A 19,043-nucleotide genomic window follows, 5' to 3' on the forward strand; every position below is an offset into this window, starting at 1 on the left:
CCTTATCCAGTATCTTCACCTTGGCAGCCTGAGAGGAGACATACGAAACTAATTGCTTGTCATGGAAGTCCTGTTGTCAGGAGAGGTAGGATTTCTGGGTACAGCAGACCTAGAAGGAGGGAAATCAAGAGGAAGTAAAGATTTTAAGTTCTAGAGATTTTGAAACCAGGACTTCAGTTCTTCTGTCTCTTGCCTTATCTGTCTGACTTCATCATGTGGCCTGTTTATCTGTCTGACTTCATCATGTGGCCTGTTTATCTGTCTGACTTCATCATGTGGCCTGTTTATCTGTCTGACTTCATCATGTGGCCTGCTTATTACTTCTCGCATCTCCCCCCTTTCCTTCTGAAATGGCTCTTATTATAGTTTTGGTACTTTCCTTAATAACCCCTGCCAGAATTCAGTCTCTGCCTCCCTTCATATCTCTTGTCATTTTGTCTATCTGGTCCCTCTCTACAATACAACTGAGAGGGAGAATAAGACTGTCTAAGTCTGGTTTGCAGAGGCAACTTCAATGGAGGTTGTAGATCAAGTTGCATTTGCTGAGCTACATGAAAATTAGCACTACCTTGTGCTTATATAGGTGCATTAGTCCATTTAGGATGTCTATTATTACCTGGTTTGCTGCCTTTTAAAATGAGGCAGTTCAGTTTCCTCCATGCCAAGGGTATCAGAAGTTTGTAATACTTGGGCTTGGATAGTAGCTATTCTTCCACCATCCCTTTCTAGTGGCAAGGCTTCATCTTCCTTAGTGGATTCCTTGATATCTATAGCCTCGTCAGGAATCTACTGCACAGTCTGGGATTTCTTTCTAAATTTTAGCAATAACTGTGCCATAATATGGAATGGTCAGCTCTGCAAATGCACATCTTAAAAATCATCACTCTGTGCATTTGAAAACTACAGAGCCTTTAATTGAGTATAGAATTCTTGGGATTCTTATGTACATTGCCTTTCATTTTGCCCGCAGGTTGTCTGGCCTCTCTTCTTCTGTTGTACCTCTGAAGGTCACTTTTTAAAATCATGTATAAGCTCCGTGGCTCATTTTTATCGTCTTCTGATAATTTAGCTCAATCTGTTTACTCCTCATTTATGGGTCATCGGTTTACGAAACTTTGTTTTACTTTACAGGCTATGAATAAAGCTGTAAAACACATATTGGATAAAGCTGTAAACCACATATTGGATAAAGCTGTAAAACACATATTTGGCAATATCACCCATTTTTATTTTTGAGTTGAACTTATTACCAAGCAGCTATTAAACAAACATAGCAATTTTAGGGGTTACAGACCCTCGTTCCCTCTTGTTCACCTTTTTACTGCTAGTAGGCTGGGGATCATAACTATCAGAATCAGACTCACTCTGGCAGTTAACTTTCCTCTTGCCTATACGTTTTCTGGGTAGCTGTTTAGTGAGGCTATGAGACTTTCTAGCTGAGTATTTGAAATCCTGCCCCTTTCTTTCCTTAAAACTCCTGCAGCTGGTGCATTTTACTATTCTGGCTATCAACAATGTCTTCATTTTATCCACTTGTTGTATTAAATGCCCTAGATCTCTCTGTTGTCATGCTGTCTTCCTCTCATTCTATAGGATTTGCAGGGCAAGACAGAGACTTAGAGGTAATCCTCATACCAGTGACGGATGCATTTCCAAAATGTTGCGGATGTGATATTGGCTCACAGTCTCTTGTGGACATATATGTATACTGCTAGTCCCCATTTTAGTGACCAGTCCCACAGTTGCTGAAGGATTATCCATATTATTTAAAAATTTGACAGCAACAATAATACAATTTTAATGCAAGACAGTGAAACTAATACAATATTTTACAACCACTGTTTGCCAGCACAGTTTGAAGTTATTTCCAATTATTTCAAGATGTTTTAATTATCTTTTCCATATTATAATCTCTGTTTATAATGTCAGAACGATTAGTCTAGAATATAATACTTTACCACAAGCTATGCATTTATCTGTGGATGAGAATAAGCTGACTCAACACTTGTTACCTTTCCAAACCTATTGTTCTAGGTAACAATTAAGCTAAAATTAAAACAGCTAGCATGTGCCAGATTTAATTTTGTATAAAATAGATTTTTATGACATTAAAATTAAATTAGTCATTTAATGTTTAAATAGACATTGAAAAATGAAAAAAAACTAAGATTGCTATAAAGCAGAACAATCAGAAGATCACTTACTTTACTTACTGTTATTATAGTAATGCATACAATATAATATGTTTAGTTCTAGATAAGAAAAAAGCATTACTTTCAATGTCCTTAAGTGCTACGTTAGCAGATTCTTCTCGTTTAAGTGACTGTTGGTTGTTGATGAGCACTGTGAAATAGTCCTGCCTTCTCTACCCACTCTTTCTCTATCTCTCTCTCTCTCTCTCTCTCTCTCTCTCTCTCAGGGAGAATCACAAAACTGAGAATAATTTACACATCGGCAATGGTTGTGCTCTAGGTTTGAGTCCTGTTCGGCTGCTAGCAGATTTGGATAAATGCCTCTGTCTGGCAAACTCCACTTTCCATCACTGAGAATAGATCAGACAAGCCCCTTGTATCTACTACTCGATAGAGTTAATTCTCAAGGGCATGAGATTAGGCTTCCAGTCAGATACCAAGATCTGTGATAGTTCCAGAACAGATAAGCTGAAACTTAAGTTGCCCACTTTGATATCTAACTACTTAGTGCACTCTGCAGTGTTTGGGATAAACCATTTTTTTATCTTACCTTTAAGCATCTATTGCAAGACCACCAGTTATTGAAGAGCCCACATTCTGCCTCTCAGTAGTCATCTTGGGATTAGTGCTTCTGTTTTCTCCTGGTGAGAGAAGGAGTACAGTGACATTATTTCCAGGAGACTGCTGATCACCAGAATCATAATAACTACTTTATAAGTGACAGCTTACAATCTCTGTTTATATTCTGATCCTGGTGAGAACAGAAGCAGAGTGCATTGATTCCTGATTGTTTATGTTTGGAGAGTGAGTGCCTGTGCTTAAAGAACCTGATTGGTCTGGTTGCTATTTGAGGCATCTACCAGAAAAAAGCTACAAGCCTACAGACCCTTGCATCATCTGGGACAAGCCTGTGGATCAACAAACAGGCTGTGGCCTGCTTCTCTTCTTGGGATTGGTGCTAACATTTTGCTTCTGGTGAGAGAAAAAGCAAAGGATTGTTGTATCCCAACAGAGTAAAGCTGTGCTGAGACCAGCATTAGTAGTAGCCAGGCATTCATGCGACTCCCCTCTTTTCATTATTCTTGACAAGCTAATTCTTTATTTTTCAGTAAGTACTGCTTGATTTGTTTCTAACTTCAGAATATCTGCCTGAATACTTCATCCTTAAATTTTCAGGGTTTATGTATTAGTTTCCCCCTCAAGTGTTTGGCAGTGCACTGTACAGACTCAGATACATTGAGTGACATTTTTCCCGTAAAAGCACAATTAAAATTTATCCAATATCTAGTTGCACACAGGACAACTAGTTGGCAGTGACAAGCACTGTCCACATACTTGCAAACCAGATACTCCTGACAGTGACTGATATTCTCACTCCAACAGTCTAATCAATAAAAAAGGGTCTGTTGCCATGGATATGAACTTTCCTACTGTCTCCATTACTGGCTTGATGGATATGGGCATCCTGAGGCAATGCAGAAATTGCCTTATGTTTACTGACAATCAGTTAATTCTCAAATTGATATGGTATGTGAGAGATGTATTTGTGCAATGTCACTGGAGGCAAAGCTCTTACGTAAAAGTACTTCTAATGCCAATAAGGTTGTCAGTAGTACACGTGCTGCACCCATCACACAGAGTTCAAAGCAGACAGATAGACCCACATATACTGAGGCACTTACATATAATCTTCCTAAACCACAAAGACCTCCTAGACAAAGTACACATAAGAAATATCCTCCACAGCCCAAAACACACTCTTTCAAAACAACACCCACATCAACATGTAGAGCTACACCTCATGGTGTCTCTATCTGTAAGCCCATAAGGCAAGTCAACACACAATCCAACATTCTAGTCATTGGAGACTCCATCGTGAGACACACTGATGTCCTTCTTACCAGGCTGAGTAAGGAAAAAGTTACGGTCAGTTGCTTATCAGGGGCTAGGATCCGCCACATTACCCATGCACTCAGGTTATTTGCACCACAATTACCAATATAACTCAGTCATAGTCCATGTGGGAGTACATGACCTGACACATACCTCAATAGACTATATGAAGAGAGACATCATAGAGCTCTTGGAATATGTGTCTCAGGCTGGTATGAGCCTAGCATTGAGCAGCATTTTACTTTCTCCAAGGATGATGCCACAATACAAACAAAACACGACTGACTTTATTAATTGGCTTAGTTTCTGGTGTCATTCTAAGGGAGTGCAATATTTGTCAGTATGGAAGGAGATGGTCAACAGACCATGCTGCTTTGCCAGGGATGGTCTGCAACTCTCCCCTCAAGGCTTTTGAATATTAGCTAAAACATTGTCTTCCCCCATAGTGTCTTTTTTAGGCAATGCCAAACTGAAAGTACTTCCGACATAGCAAATCAAAACCAAGAAAATCTAAAGGTATTACTGCTCAGTGCTAGGAGCCTAAACAAAAAAACTCCACTCCCTGGAAGCTCTCTTTACCCTAGATAATGCTGATGTCTGTGCGATCTCTGAGACATGGTTTAAAGCACGGACAGCACAACAACAGAGCAAGGTTATAATGCCTTCCACACATTTAGACTAGCTACTTCACAGGCAGGGACTAAAGGTGGAGGTGTCTCTTTTTACATAAAAAATAAATATACTTCAAGGCTGGTCAAACAGGACATTGCACATGAGCTGCTCCATGTTCAAATCACCATAGGTAAAATCTAATACCACTTCCTTGCAAGCTATAGGTCCCCCTCTTTGACTCAGGAAATCCATGCCATGTATTTAATCTCATTAGAAACACTAGCCATCCAACATAATAACATATTCATGGGTGACTTTAATTACCTCATTATTAACTGGGAGCCCTATATGACATCAAACGTATATGCACAGAAATTCCTGGATTTTGTAAACACAAACTCCCTGGACCAGATAGTCAATGCACCAACCAGGGGTACAACTATACTGGATCTGGTCCTCACTAATATGGGAGAGTGTTGCACACCCCTTACTGTAATGCCTTCCCTGGTAAGGTCAGACCACAAAATGGTTTCCTTTGAATTAAAAATAAAACCAGGACCCCCCAGCTCAACCAGGAATATTCAGGAACTATTCTAAGGCTAACCTCCTGCTATTAAGTGAGATCCTAGCAAAATAAAAGCCCCAATAAACCCTGAGAACACTTCTGCCTATGCAGAACTATTCACAGAAAACTTGTACAAGCATGTTAATAGCTGCATAGAGACAGCTGTACCCACCAGGAAGTACAGAACTAACTAAAAAAACAAGCCACCATGGTGGATTCACAAAATCAGTCATATGTGTAACAGCAGGAAGAAAATCATGGAAAAAATTAGGAGGTGCAGCACCCAGAAGGATAAATGCATACTCATGAAGCTAAACAAAAAACTCAGTGAGCAAATAAAGTCCACCAAAACCAAATTTGAGGAAAGTTTGGCCTCCCAGGCCAAGGACAATCACAAAGCATTCCTTAGTTATGTCCGCAACCTCAAAGGCAATACACAGTTGTGTGCAACTTCATTGTAAATGGAGCAACCTATACTGAGCCAGAAGATATAGCAAACCTCCTGGCTGATAAATTCAACTCCAACTTTACTCTTCTCTCCCCCTCAACCTTCCCTCAGAAAATATCATCAAATATACCTCCCCCTACTATCACTAGGGAACAGGTCCTTAATGCTCTCTCTAAGACCAAGAACACTGCATCAAAGGGCCCAGACAATATCCCAGGATGGCTTCTAAATAACATGAAACATGACCTATCAGGGCCTCTGGAATTACTATTTAACTGTAGCCTCCAAACAGGCTTTATGCCTTATGAATTGAGAAAGGCAACAGTCATCTCTCTGCACAAAGGTGGGCCATCTACAGACCCTGGAAACTACATACCTATAAATCTCACTAGTCTTATATGCAAAGCCATGGAAAGAATTATCACGGAGATGATCAAGAGAGATATAGTAAACCTCCAGACACTGGACTCAACCTAGTTTGATTTTGTCAAGGGCAGATCATGCCTACTTAACTAGGTGGACTTCTTTGAGAAGGTCACCAAAGCAATGGATGAGGGCAAAATCATTAACACTATCTACCTTGACCTGGCCAAGACATTTTACACAATACCCCACTCAGGCATTGTTAACAAACTCAAGAGGTTAGGTACAAACCCGTATGTCACCCGGTGGATAGCCAACTAACTCACAGACAGGACCCAGGAAGCTAGAACTTTGGAGTCCACCTCTACAAAGAGGCCAGTCACAAGTGGAGTTCCTCAGAGATCAGTCCTTGGACCACTCCTTTTTGGCATTTATTCTCAGAAGTCAAGGTCAATGTCAGTGGTCTCTGGGTGACTAAATTTATAGATGATTGCAAATTAGGAGCTGTCATCGAACCTCACACTGACACAAATGTTCTCCAGGAGGGGCTGACACAGACAAATAACTGGTGTCAGAGCCATTGGCTAAAACTAAATGCCAAGAAATGCATAATAGTATCCTTTGGGAAGTCATCCATCCCTGGTAACTATCATATTGACAACATACCCCTTAGAGTTGACCCAGTAGATAGGGACTTGGGAAACACACAGATAGTAATCTAATCTTTGATCATCACTTGTCTACAGTGGTGAGGAAATCATTCTATGTTGTGCAACTTATAAACAAAGGTATGGCATCTAAGTCCAAAGAAGTAATTGTTCCATTGTATACAGCATTCATCAGACCTGTCACTGAGTACAATGCACCCTTTGGTATGTACCTAACCAGGCATATCCAACAAACTGGATCATCCACAGAGGTTCCTCACTAAAAGAATACAGGGCGTAAGTAATATGTCCTATGCAGACCACCTCAAGAGCCTATATTTGTACTATGTCTCCTATAGGCTTTTGACAGGAGATCTATGCCTGGCATACAGGGCATTGTCAGACCCCACTCTGATCGACCTCCTGCTTATCCACAAAAAAACAGTGCCAAAATTACCCATTCGAAAGACTTAAACCTTGCCTGTGATATAAATAGGACCTGCTGGAGAGATAAGTATGTATCCCAGAGATTACCCCATCTATGGAACAGACTCCTCATCCATGTGAAGTAGAGTTCCTACCTAACCAGATTCAAGTGCAACTTGAACAATTGGATGGGAAACCAGAAATTCATCCCTGGTTTAGCACCTATGTCTCTAATACAAGCAAGTAACCTGTATATGATTCATCTCCCAGGCCGACGTTTACACTTATCAAGTGTATCAGAACTTGTCAGAGATTTGGGATGCATGGCTAGGCTTAAAAAGGCCCTTGTGGTCTTTGCGTAGTGAACACCTATGAACATATAAGTAACAAAATATCTGCTAATGCTAAAGCTTGCTTAGGGACTGTAAGTCTGTCTGCTTTCTGTTTTAGTATTCTTTTTCTTCTTTCGGCTGCTCCTGTCAGGGGTCGCCACAGCAGATCAACTGTTTCCATTTCTTCCTGTCATCTGCATCTTGCTCTGTCACACCAACCACCTGCATGTTCTTTCTCATCACATCCATAAACCTTTTCTTAGGCCTTCCTCTTTTCCTGTTACCTGGCAGCTTCATCCTTAGCAAATTTTTCACAATATACTCTGCACTATTAGTAAAATATGTAAATTGTTATGAAGTACTATTAAGTTTTTTGATATTACATGTTCTTATGTTCTCAAGATAAACATTGTATCCATGCCAATGTTATAATGGGTAAATGTGGATATTGTTCACCCTCAAATGAAAATTTCATTCTGTTCTCAAATGAGGGGAAATGTGGTGATATCAGATCAGCATGCTCATCAGTGCAATTGTTATTAAACTTATTATGCCTGCATAATCCTCAAAGGGGTTTTCCCTAATGCGTGAGACAGTATTTATGCAGTAATGACTTGTGACTTGGCAATAATCCTGCCTAGAACTGTAGCTGGGTTACCTGGCACCCTGTGCATTTCCATAAACTGACTTCTCACACAACCTCTTAACTCAGAACTGAGGAAAATAAAGGCTTCACTAAAACTATAGCAAACTGTTGCGATAAGCAGTCAGAGCTTCAGTCATGACTGCAAGTTCATGATGTCTGCATTCCATTCCTTCATCATAGGCACCTAACAATCATGCCCCTAGCAGGTTTTACCTATGGTAGGCACCTCCTTCACCCAAACACTCATCCAGACAAGACATGCACACTGCTGTGTTTTACACACACATAGCCAGAATGTAAAATAGATGCTATAAACATATACACACAGTTTCTGGTGTAACTCATATGTGGCGATTTAAAGGGCTCCTCTTCACATACTTGATGTAAAAATATTCAAACATCAGTAGAAGAAAAAAAAAGATAAATGGCAATAACACCAAACATTGTTTCTATTAGGAAAACATTGTCAGTGTGATTTTTAAGAGCGCTCCAGCAGTTATCCACTTTTGTTTAAGGAGATTTCTCCCTTCTTTGAGTTGGTGCAACCATAGAGTTGATGTGTTTGTGTGTGTGTGTGTGTGTGTGTGTGTGTGTGTGTGTGTGTGTATATATATATATATATATATATATATATATATATATATATATATATATAAATGTTTGTTTGTGCCTTTTGGCTTTTCCCGGTTAGGGGTCGCCACAGTGGAACTCTGGTCCGCTAATGATTGGCAGTAGAGTTTTACTTGCTGGCTTGCAGGGCCTAACGTACAACCTTCAATGAAGGAATGCCTGTTCACGCATGTTGTCACACAGAAGACGCTCTAACTGAGAATCGAACGGGCAACGTCTAACTGTGAGGCGACAACACTACCGCAGATATATATATAAAAGCTCTGGGTGGAATACTGTATTAAAGGATTTTGAGAGTTTACAGTATACCGTTTCGGCTGTGTTAACAGCTGTTTGCATTATGATCAATGAATTCTAGGCCTTCAAGCAAGATAATATTACTTATGGGCCTAGGACTGAAGCCATTTGAGAACTTGAAATAATACTGGACTTTAAGATACAATAGAAATTGTTAAATTTGTTAAAGTCTCACCTCGGGTTCCTTTGAAAGTGGAGGTAGCAGTACTATAGGTATGCAATTATTTACTGCAACAAATAAACCACCTTTGTGAAGTCACATAAGTGAAATGCAGCAAAATATATCAAACATATTACACTTTCATGCAAAGCATTGCTTTTCAGGGCTAAATCCAGTTTAAAACAGCTTGTACATTTTTTTAATTAATCAAATTGATAAAGGTTACAACTAGCTACATATGAACTCCAAGTGCATTATAATCTGTGTAATAAAATAATGCACACAACTCCTGATGTTTTGAACTGCCACTTACTTTAATAATAATATAGGCTGTGTAGAGTTAAGTCATTATAAAGTTTAGAGTTTTAAACTACTCCTCTTATTTAAAGTAATTAAAGTGCAGGAAATACTGGTGGTAATTAATACTGGGTGCTGATAAGCACCCAGACTTGAATTAGTATTTCAGTATTAAGCTCTGTTTGAAGCTTAAGCCCTTAAGCCATTAACTGCTACTTGACATTGTCTAATTGGGTACTGCTTTTCAAATATCAATTTGAGTGAGAATATAGTCTATATAAAGTAACTTCTTAAAAATGAACTTAGTTTGAAGACAATACTTAATACTGAAGTTTATTGTGTTGTGATACATTCTGTCATATTGTATTTATTTCGTCTTTTTTCTTTGTCAAAATCAAAATGAATATACTGCCTTAAGTGAGACATGTTGCATTTTATTTCTGAGCAGATAGCATTTCAAGTTTTACTAGTATTGATATACATACATTTCAATAATAGAACATTCAAAACATTCAGCACTGAATTATTTATCTTGATCCTAGACATTTTTGCTTACTTCTGGAAATAAGTCTATCAACTGCTTTAATTCAAAACAACATAAAGGATTATGATTGTGTCTCTTTTTGTATCCAAGCTGTTCTATGTTTAAGAAATAAATGTCAGGAAATTCACCTCAAGAGACGAGTGAATGAAATCTCCAGAGGTCAACCTTGATGTCCATTGGAGAATATATAACTGTTTGGTTTTGATCAGAGAGACTTAATCATAATTCTTTCTAGTACATGCAGCTTTGACTTTGAAAGCTGTGAAACACTTTGTGCTACAAAATAATCCTTTGTAGTACTGCATCAATGTAGTACAAGATAAACAGAAATAAAAGTGACAGCTGTAACACAGCACTGCCTTAGAGCCAACAGCCACAAATAAAGAGTATCTCTATTCTTGTAAGGTGTGACACACATCACACTGTGACAGACCAAAAAGTTATAGAAACATAAAGTGTATTACAGCTTCAACACTGCTTTATGTTCTTGCAGTTAATCTGTGCCAGTGCATGTTCATGCTGTGCCATGAATCGAGAGCATAACTGTGGTGAAAGGTGCTTAGTACAATTTTGTTAACCATGCTTTTTATGTTAGCTCCCCTTATTCACAAGATCTGAGGGCAATCACAGTGTACCTATATAGCTAAAGTACCAGATTCCCAGGGAATCATTAAAGGAATAAAAAGGCCCTTCACCCATGACATGCCCATTTGCAATACAGAGACCTGTTAGCTGCAATGAGGTGAGACCTCGTTACTGGCTAATTTGCATGTCTCTGAATCACATTTACTGTCACAATGTGCAGATCATTGCTGATATGCACATTGTGATAGTAAACTGCTGCTTGGGTAGGTAGCGACATTTCCCCCTTCAGTCACTCACATACATTCACAAGTCTACACAAGATAAACACACACACATGCCAGAGTTGCAGTATCTGTCCCTAACCTATCTAACCTCTTATTGTTTCCCCTACCCCATAATGACTGAGAAGCCATTATAGCATATATCTATTATGCCCTGGTGATCTAATGTATCCCCCTGCCCCTGACTCTCTTACCTGCCACTCATGCTGATACAGCAGTATAAGAGTAATGCTGGGTGATCTAATGGTTCTTTCCAACCCTGATCACCATACTGCCTTTGAGGTCAGTATGGTGTTTCTATGTATGAGCAAACCCTGGTAGTCTAGTTTATCCACCCATTCCGATCCCTGTGCTGCCAGTAGTGAAAGTACAGCACATGGTGGTCTAGTTCATCTCCCTCATCACCCTATCTCCAGTCATGGTATGCAGCTGAGCATAGGTTCTGGCTGTGTTCAGTACCACTGCATGGTGGGGACAGCCATACTGATTTACACAATCAAATGATTTCTTGTATCTCACAGCTATGTAGGTGTCTTCCAGGAGGTGGTTCATGAAGAGAGCAGATGCCTAATTAGCATATAATGTTACCCCAAAATGCCTCATTAGTATTCATGGCAATGGTGCCAGTCCTATGTGGTGCAACATGTCATTGTGGTACAGTACTGTGCAGCACCATGCTAGGGTGTTTGCTGAGTCAAGAAAAGGTACTGCACAACAAGTACAGCTTAATGAATCTTCCTCGATAAGTTTGTATCTAGCACATTTATTTATGTGCATACTATGCAGTTATTGAGCTGGTGAGAATAATTATTTATCTCATATTTTCTTGAGTGTGTTTTGCTGACTTGATGAAGCTGATGGAACTAGGTCACCTTTTCTTGAATAACACATAAAATAAGTTCCATATTAAACGTCATGGAAGGAGGTTGGGTAGAGTGAGGAAAAAAAGAAACTATGGAAAGTGATAGCATTGTTTATTCTCTTAAAATACATTACTGTATCTAAAACTAGTGTAGAAGAAAGTATTCCCTCTGCTGGCATTTAAATTTAGCTGGAGGAGATATGTCTGCCTTTTATATTTATATAGTTTTTACTGGCACCTGCAGATTAGTTGTGCATTGTTAGATTGAAGGACACATGCTATCATATTAATTCCACAGGAGATAAACTGCAGAATGTATTCCATAAAAAGGCAACAATCCTGAGATCAGAACATTACCCAACAGGGATTTAGTTTTTTTTTTTCAGAAGCACTCATCTTTGACAGTGTGTGTTGTTTTTCTTCAAGTAAATGAAAAATTAGAATTAATTCTGAGCTCTTAAGGTAAGTCTGCACCGAGTGCTTTAATTCTGTTTACAATACTCAACTGTTCAACCAAAATTATTCCCCTGGGTATAATCACTCTCTTTCTTGTGCAAATTAAATTTATTCAATTACAGAAAGAATACAAATACGCTACGGTTCATTCTTATCAAGTACTCATGAAACACTTGCATCTATGTTCATAAACAGCTTGTCAGTTGAAGACTTAGGGCATTTTGTGTGTGTGTGTGTGTGTGTGTGTGTGTGTGTGTGTGTGTGTGTGTGTGTGTGTGTGTGTGTATATGACAGAATTTAAAAACTGAAACAAAAGCACTAACATGATAGATGATGCTAAGCTATCCAGGCACTCAAAATAGGGCAAGGTCGCAGTATGTGTAATATAATCCCTGGATGAAAATTAGCACTATTCAGTCATTTCTTATTTTATCATGGAATCTCAAAAGTCTAAATACCTAAGATAAAATATTGAGTCTCATTCTTTCTCTGCATTTCATTTTTATTTAATGTTTGTTTATGTGGAAGTAGGTATCAACAGTGTGTGGCAAAGCATGCTTCCTGCAGTTCATGGTTTCCTTATAATTTTATGGGATTTCTCTCCTTCTCTCAGTCTTTCTATCTCTGCCTTCCTCTATGTCTGTCTGTCTCTCTCTACTTTTACCTCCCCCTCTGCATAGTGCATGGATTCTATCTACACACACACACACACACACACACACACACACACACACACACACACACACACACACACACACACACACACACACACACACACACACACACACACACAGTATGGAGAAATGAGCCCTCAATACTCTATGTAAATATTTAAATTCTTATGCTACACAATAATAAAACAACATAAGATAGACACATTATTAAAAACTCAGACATAGAATGTAGATATGCAGCCCCAACAACACAAGTTTTATAGGTGTAAAATGAGATAGAAATGGGTCCTGGTATTTATGAAGATAGCGTGCAGATCTGTAAATGTATCACGATTCAACAAAATGAATTGTTGCAGTCCCTGGGTGTGTAAAGGCACATTCTCATTTTTTTGAGTAGTGTGCAGGAGTGTCTAGTGTCTGGTACAGTACAGCATACTATGTATTCCTAAGCATGGAAGTGACATGCAGTGCTGTGTATACAGACATGGCTACAGATAGCTACTGTGTACAGCAGCAATCTGCAGAACAGCATTCCTTGCCAAGCAGCTGCAGTAGGTAGATTATAAGGCGTTAAGTACAGCAGTTAACTGCCTTATGTGGTCATACTATATGCTGCAGGTATGAATGACTGTGATTCATGCAGTCAGTGCTTGGGTTATTATCATATTATTGTAATGAGGGTATCTCCTAGTGTGTGTGTGTGTGTGTGTGTGTGTGTGTGTGTGTGTGTGTGTGTGTGTGTGTGTGTGTGTGTGTATGCAACATTAAATGAGGATTGTCCCAGCATTGACTGCTATTGCTTCTGTGTCAACATAAATGTGCAAAGTGCAGGCATCACTCAATTTTATCTGAATAAATAAGAACATCATAGCTGTGTAACTATTACTTGTAAATAAATTACATTCCTTGAAAGGATTTGTAGTAAACTTTGCCAAAGTAATGCAACTGCAACAGTCAAACAGCAGTATCTGATGTTGATGAACTCCTAGTATGACACAAGTTCCTTAGCCTCACGTTGTGCTGATATAGTGCAGACTAACCCCTCTGTACATGGTGAATGTGTAAATCAGGTGTCAGCTCATTATCATTCATGAATCAATCAATCTGCTAAAAGTGCTGATCAGGTAAATGTGGTGTGAGGACCTTCATGATGTTGTACACACCCCCAGTCAGTACACAAGTGAGTACTGAGAAGTGGGGTATGCTAAAAGATTGCTAGTGTGACTCATTAGCAGCAATGCAGGAATAATTAAGTGTTTATCACTTGTGCTACTTATACACTTTCAGAGGGTGTGTCAGGGAAAATACGCTTACAAAAAAGCGCTTGAGATTATGTTGACTTACTTAGGAGATAAACTATATAACACATTTAGGAATAGATGCTTAAAAGGCAAATGTGACTGAGAGTACAGAGAGTGTGTGTAAGTTATAAGAAGTACATAAAACAGAAACATATAAACAATAACTTTAAATAAATGCATATCCTAATGCAATCACTTTACAAGTGGATCAAAAGACAGTACTGCTCACAAAAGAATGGGAAGAACAAAGTCTTGCATTGCAAACATTTGTTCTTGGAGTGACATGATTTCTTAGGTTCACTGTTGCAAATATCACATTCCTCCAGACATCCACTGTGAAATTTCAAAGGACAACTCTGAGAAAATATGTATACTGCTTCATAATGTACAGTTGTCAATCTCCTATCCGGTCTAGCTGGTGAATCTGGGAATCTTGAGGCAATGTTACAACTGCCTCATGTACACAGACAACCCTCTCCTCCTCCCAACAAATTCCAACACATGTGAGAGATGCAACCATATAGCCAAACTGAAGGCTAAGCTCTCTCAACTCAGTACTGGCGTAACCAGTCAGGAGGAGAAGGAAACCACACTCACTACAATTCTAGTCTCACATAGACCTACCACGACAACAAACCAAACACATAAACACACAAAAACATACTCGGAGGCTCTAAATAAAAATCTGCCTACGCAGCAGAGACCTCCAAAGCAGACACCCAAGCAACCGCTACCCCAAAACAAAACACGTGCAACACATAGCTCACAAAGCCAGTGTGCCGAACAGTCACAGCCCTTAAGGCTAAACAACACACCTGATACACTTGTAATAGGTGACTCTATCATCAAGCACACTGACGTCCCGCTCACCAGGCTGAACAAGGAGAAGGTCACGGTGAGCTGCCTGTCAGGCGCTAGGATCCGCCACATAACACAAGCACTCAGGTCACTCCAAGGCAAGTACAAATATGACTCAGTCATTGTCCATGCTGGTGTGAATGACCTGAGATGCACCTCCCTGGACTACATGAAAAGAGACATAGAGGAGCTCTCTGAGCATGTAGCCCAGGCCGGTATGACCCTGACCTTGAGTAGCATCTTACCCTCACCAAGAATGATGCCACAATATGAAGACAAGATGATCAATTTCAACAATTGGCTTAAGTGTTGGTGTCATTCAAAGGGGATCCAATGCCTGTCAGCCCGGGATGACATGCTCGACAAGCCACGATGCTTCGCTAGGGACGGCTTGCACCTGTCACCCCTGTGCTTTTGGATATTGGCAAAGGCTCTTGCTACCCCCATAGTGCCTTTTTTAGGCAAGGCTCAAAAGACAAACCCACCTCCATAGTTATCACAAGGGATAAGAAACTAAGAGTAATGCTACTCAATGCCAGAAGTCTAAACCTCAAGATGCACGCACTCAAAACTCTCCTTAGCATGGAGAACATCGATATCTGTGCAGTAACAGAAACTTGGTTCAAGGCTCCCAAGAGCACCCCAGCACTACCAGGTTATACCTCATACCATGCTTTTCGGCCCCAAAACTTGGACCGAACCACAAAAGGAGGGGAAGTATCAATATTCGTCAAAGATACCCACACCTCCAGGTTGGTGGCACAGCATGAAGCATCACAGACTATCCATGTGCAACTAACTGTGGGTAAAACTGCCTTCCAGTTTAAAGCCTGCTACAGACCACCCTCCCAAACACAGGAACCCCACTCGGCCTTCCTGAGAATACTGGAAAATATGAAGGTCTCTCCAACCACCATTATATTGGGCGACTTCAACTACCCAAACATAGACTGGGAGCATTATTCTAACTCCAACACCCTAGCCCAAAGGTTCCTAGAATTTATAAATTCAAATGCTATGGAACAACTTGTTATCACTCCCACAAGAGGGGAAAACATACTGGACCTGATCATCACCAACATGGGGACACTATGCTCCAGACCAGAAGTGTATCCCTTACTGGTAAGATCAGACCATAAACTAATCTCACTGGATATTCACATTCCGACCCCACCCCCTGCCCAGAAAACCACAGTAAAAAACTTCTCTAAAGCAAATTTCACATGCCTCAAAACCGAGGCAAAATCCTTCAAAGCCCCCGGGCCTGTGGAAAATACGGCCCAGACCGCAGAATCCTTTATAAACGCATTCTATGAACACGTTCAGGAATGCATGGATCATGCAATCCCAAATAAAACCAAGACCCAATCCTCCAAAAGCAGACGTCCTGTCAGGTGGACCCCAGCCATAAACAAACTATACAATAGAAGGAGGAAGCTACTACATGATAGAGCAAAATCCCAAAAAGGGAAGGCATCTCTGATCAGTATTAGCAAAAAACTACGGGCACTCATAAAATCGTCTAAGGCCAGCTTCGAGAGAAAAATTGCACAGGACACTAAGGATAATCACAAGGCTTTCTTTAGTTATGTTAGAAACCTGGGTGGGAAATCCCAGATATGCTCAGAATTAGTCCAAAATGACAAAAAATACACCGAGCCCACAGACATTGTCAACATCCTAGCTGACAGGTTCAGTGCAAACCCCCCCCACCAAAAGGGCAAATATCTATCCCAACAGAGTGCTGCCCCCCTGACATCTCAGATGCTCAGGTAAGAGCCGCCCTCTCCAAAGCAAAAAACACAGCATCAGTGGGACCAGATGGTGTCCCGGGCTGCGTCCTACATGAACTCCAAGAAGAGCTAAACCCAAACATAAAACTACTGTTCAATCTTAGCCTTACTACAGGATATGTACCCAAAGAGTGGCGTACAGCAACAGTGGTCCCTTTCCACAAAGGTGGTGCCTCAACGGATCCTGGAAACTATCGCCCCATAAGCCTGACTAGCTTGGTCTGCAAAGCTATGGAAAGGATCATCATGGACCTCATAAATAAAGATATTGGGGACCTACAGACACTGGATCCTACCCAGTTTGGCTTTATTAAGGGCAGATCCTGCCTCTTAAACCTGTTCGATTTCTTTGAAACAGTCATCAAGAATAATCCAAAAAACACACAAGTGCCAACTTCAAGTTCACAAACAAAGACGTCAGTAGGACAAACCACTTTAATATATCGAGCAAAGCTTTCGGATATAATCCTTTATCAATACTGAAATACATGAGTACATACTCTGTATATATAGGCCCAAAGAAAGTCATATGACTGACAGCCAAAAATCACATGACCTATATTTAAAACATAGCAAATAAAAAATAAAAAATAAAAATAAAAGCACAATTTAAAATGCATACTCAATACATATAAAATATTAGAAAAAATAAAAAGCAAAAACATTTGATACATTCAATACATAATATATAAAACTATGTCACAACCTAGTTCTGCTAAGCTTAATTAATATTGGTTTAATGCTAACCATGCTATTAAGGCCAGGGGGAGAGTCACTGGCTAATCTCAGAATCCACCCATATTCTTTAGTTTCTAAAGCATTATTGATATCCCCACCCCTAATAGAAGGTTGGACACAATCTATGGCCCTAAACTTAAAGATATGTTCCTGTCCACAATCCATAATGTGCTTACATAAGGCATTTCTATCTATACATCTCCTGATATCTGATTTGTGTTCTGTGATTCTTTCCTTAAATTTCCGTGTAGTTTTACCTACATAAAAGGAATCACAGGCCATGCAGGTAGCTAAATACACCAAGTGAGTAGTTACACATGTTCCTGATATATGGAACTTATACTTCTTCTTATTTACAGGGTGCACGAAAGAATCATTATCTTCACTAATAATGTTCTCACAACAGGAACAATTATAACATTTGTATGTACCAGAGCTGGAAGAAACAGAAGTATATGTGTTAGTAGGGAAATCCTTATAACATAGTGTGCTCTCAAGGGTTCTCATATTCTTGTAGGCGAAATAAGGTCTAGTACCTAAAATTGCTTTCAATTCATCACAAGCCATAAGAACTAGCCAATTGTTACATATAATTCGTTTGATTAAAGGTGTTTTTAGATTATATGAGGTTACATATCTTGTGAGTGTTTCTTGTGGGGTAGATCTATCATTGTCCCTCACATTCAAAACACAGCTAGAAAAAATCGGCTCCAATGTTGTCTCCCTGTCTTCCAATAATTTACTCTTCTCGTTAGAAATTAACATATCACTACATCCACTAGAAGTAAAATCAGCCAACATTTCATCCAATTGTTTAGCAAAGCATTGGTTGTCAGTGTTATACCTACTGAGTCTACACAATTGAGATCTTACTGTACCTCTAAAGGTATGAGGTGCGTGCATGCTAGTTGCATGAGTGTACCTACCTGCACTAACATCCTTCCTGTGCAAGCTTGTGTGTATGATGCCCCTCTCGATGGTTAAATTAATATCCAGAAAAGTAATAGTGGTTTCTGAACAGCACATTTTAAATTTCAAAAAAGATGATAGTGAGTTTAAGTATGACACAAACTCATTTAGTTCTAACAGTGTGCCCTCCCACAGCAGGAAGCAATCATCAACAAAACGTTGGAAAAATTTAATATTACCTCTATAAGGGTTAGTATCACAAAACAGAAATTTCCTTTCCCACTGATAGAGCACTTAGTTTGCGTAGGTGTTGGCTGCAGAGGTACCCATAGCCACACCTGTCAGCTGTAAGTACAAAGAGCTATCAAAAAGGAAAATATTGTTCCTTAGTACCACATCAATAAGGCTGCACATATTTTCAATTTTCCTGAAATTAGGATCAGGGCAAGATATTAAAAACTCTCTTAACAACTCGATTCCTACATCAATCGGAATAACCGTGAATAGGGAAACAATGTCAAGTGTGACCAAATA

At 39.6% G+C, this 19,043-nt stretch overlaps 1 long non-coding RNA gene across 1 annotated transcript; it reads right to left on the minus strand.

Annotated features, from left to right (window-relative positions):
* Positions 1 to 1,491: 1,491 nt before the first annotated feature.
* Positions 1,492 to 14,734, minus strand: LOC122797310. Its single transcript, XR_006364068.1, has 5 exons — positions 14,601 to 14,734; positions 5,865 to 5,869; positions 5,783 to 5,787; positions 4,451 to 4,454; positions 1,492 to 1,505 (listed from the first exon to the last, which is right to left on the minus strand). It is a non-coding gene; the product is annotated as an uncharacterized LOC122797310 (long non-coding RNA).
* Positions 14,735 to 19,043: the final 4,309 nt, after the last annotated feature.

This window comes from Protopterus annectens, chromosome 3.part0 (assembly GCF_019279795.1).
Source record: "Protopterus annectens isolate FY-2018-M chromosome 3.part0, PAN1.0, whole genome shotgun sequence".
Classification (NCBI taxonomy): Eukaryota; Metazoa; Chordata; order Ceratodontiformes; family Protopteridae; genus Protopterus; species Protopterus annectens.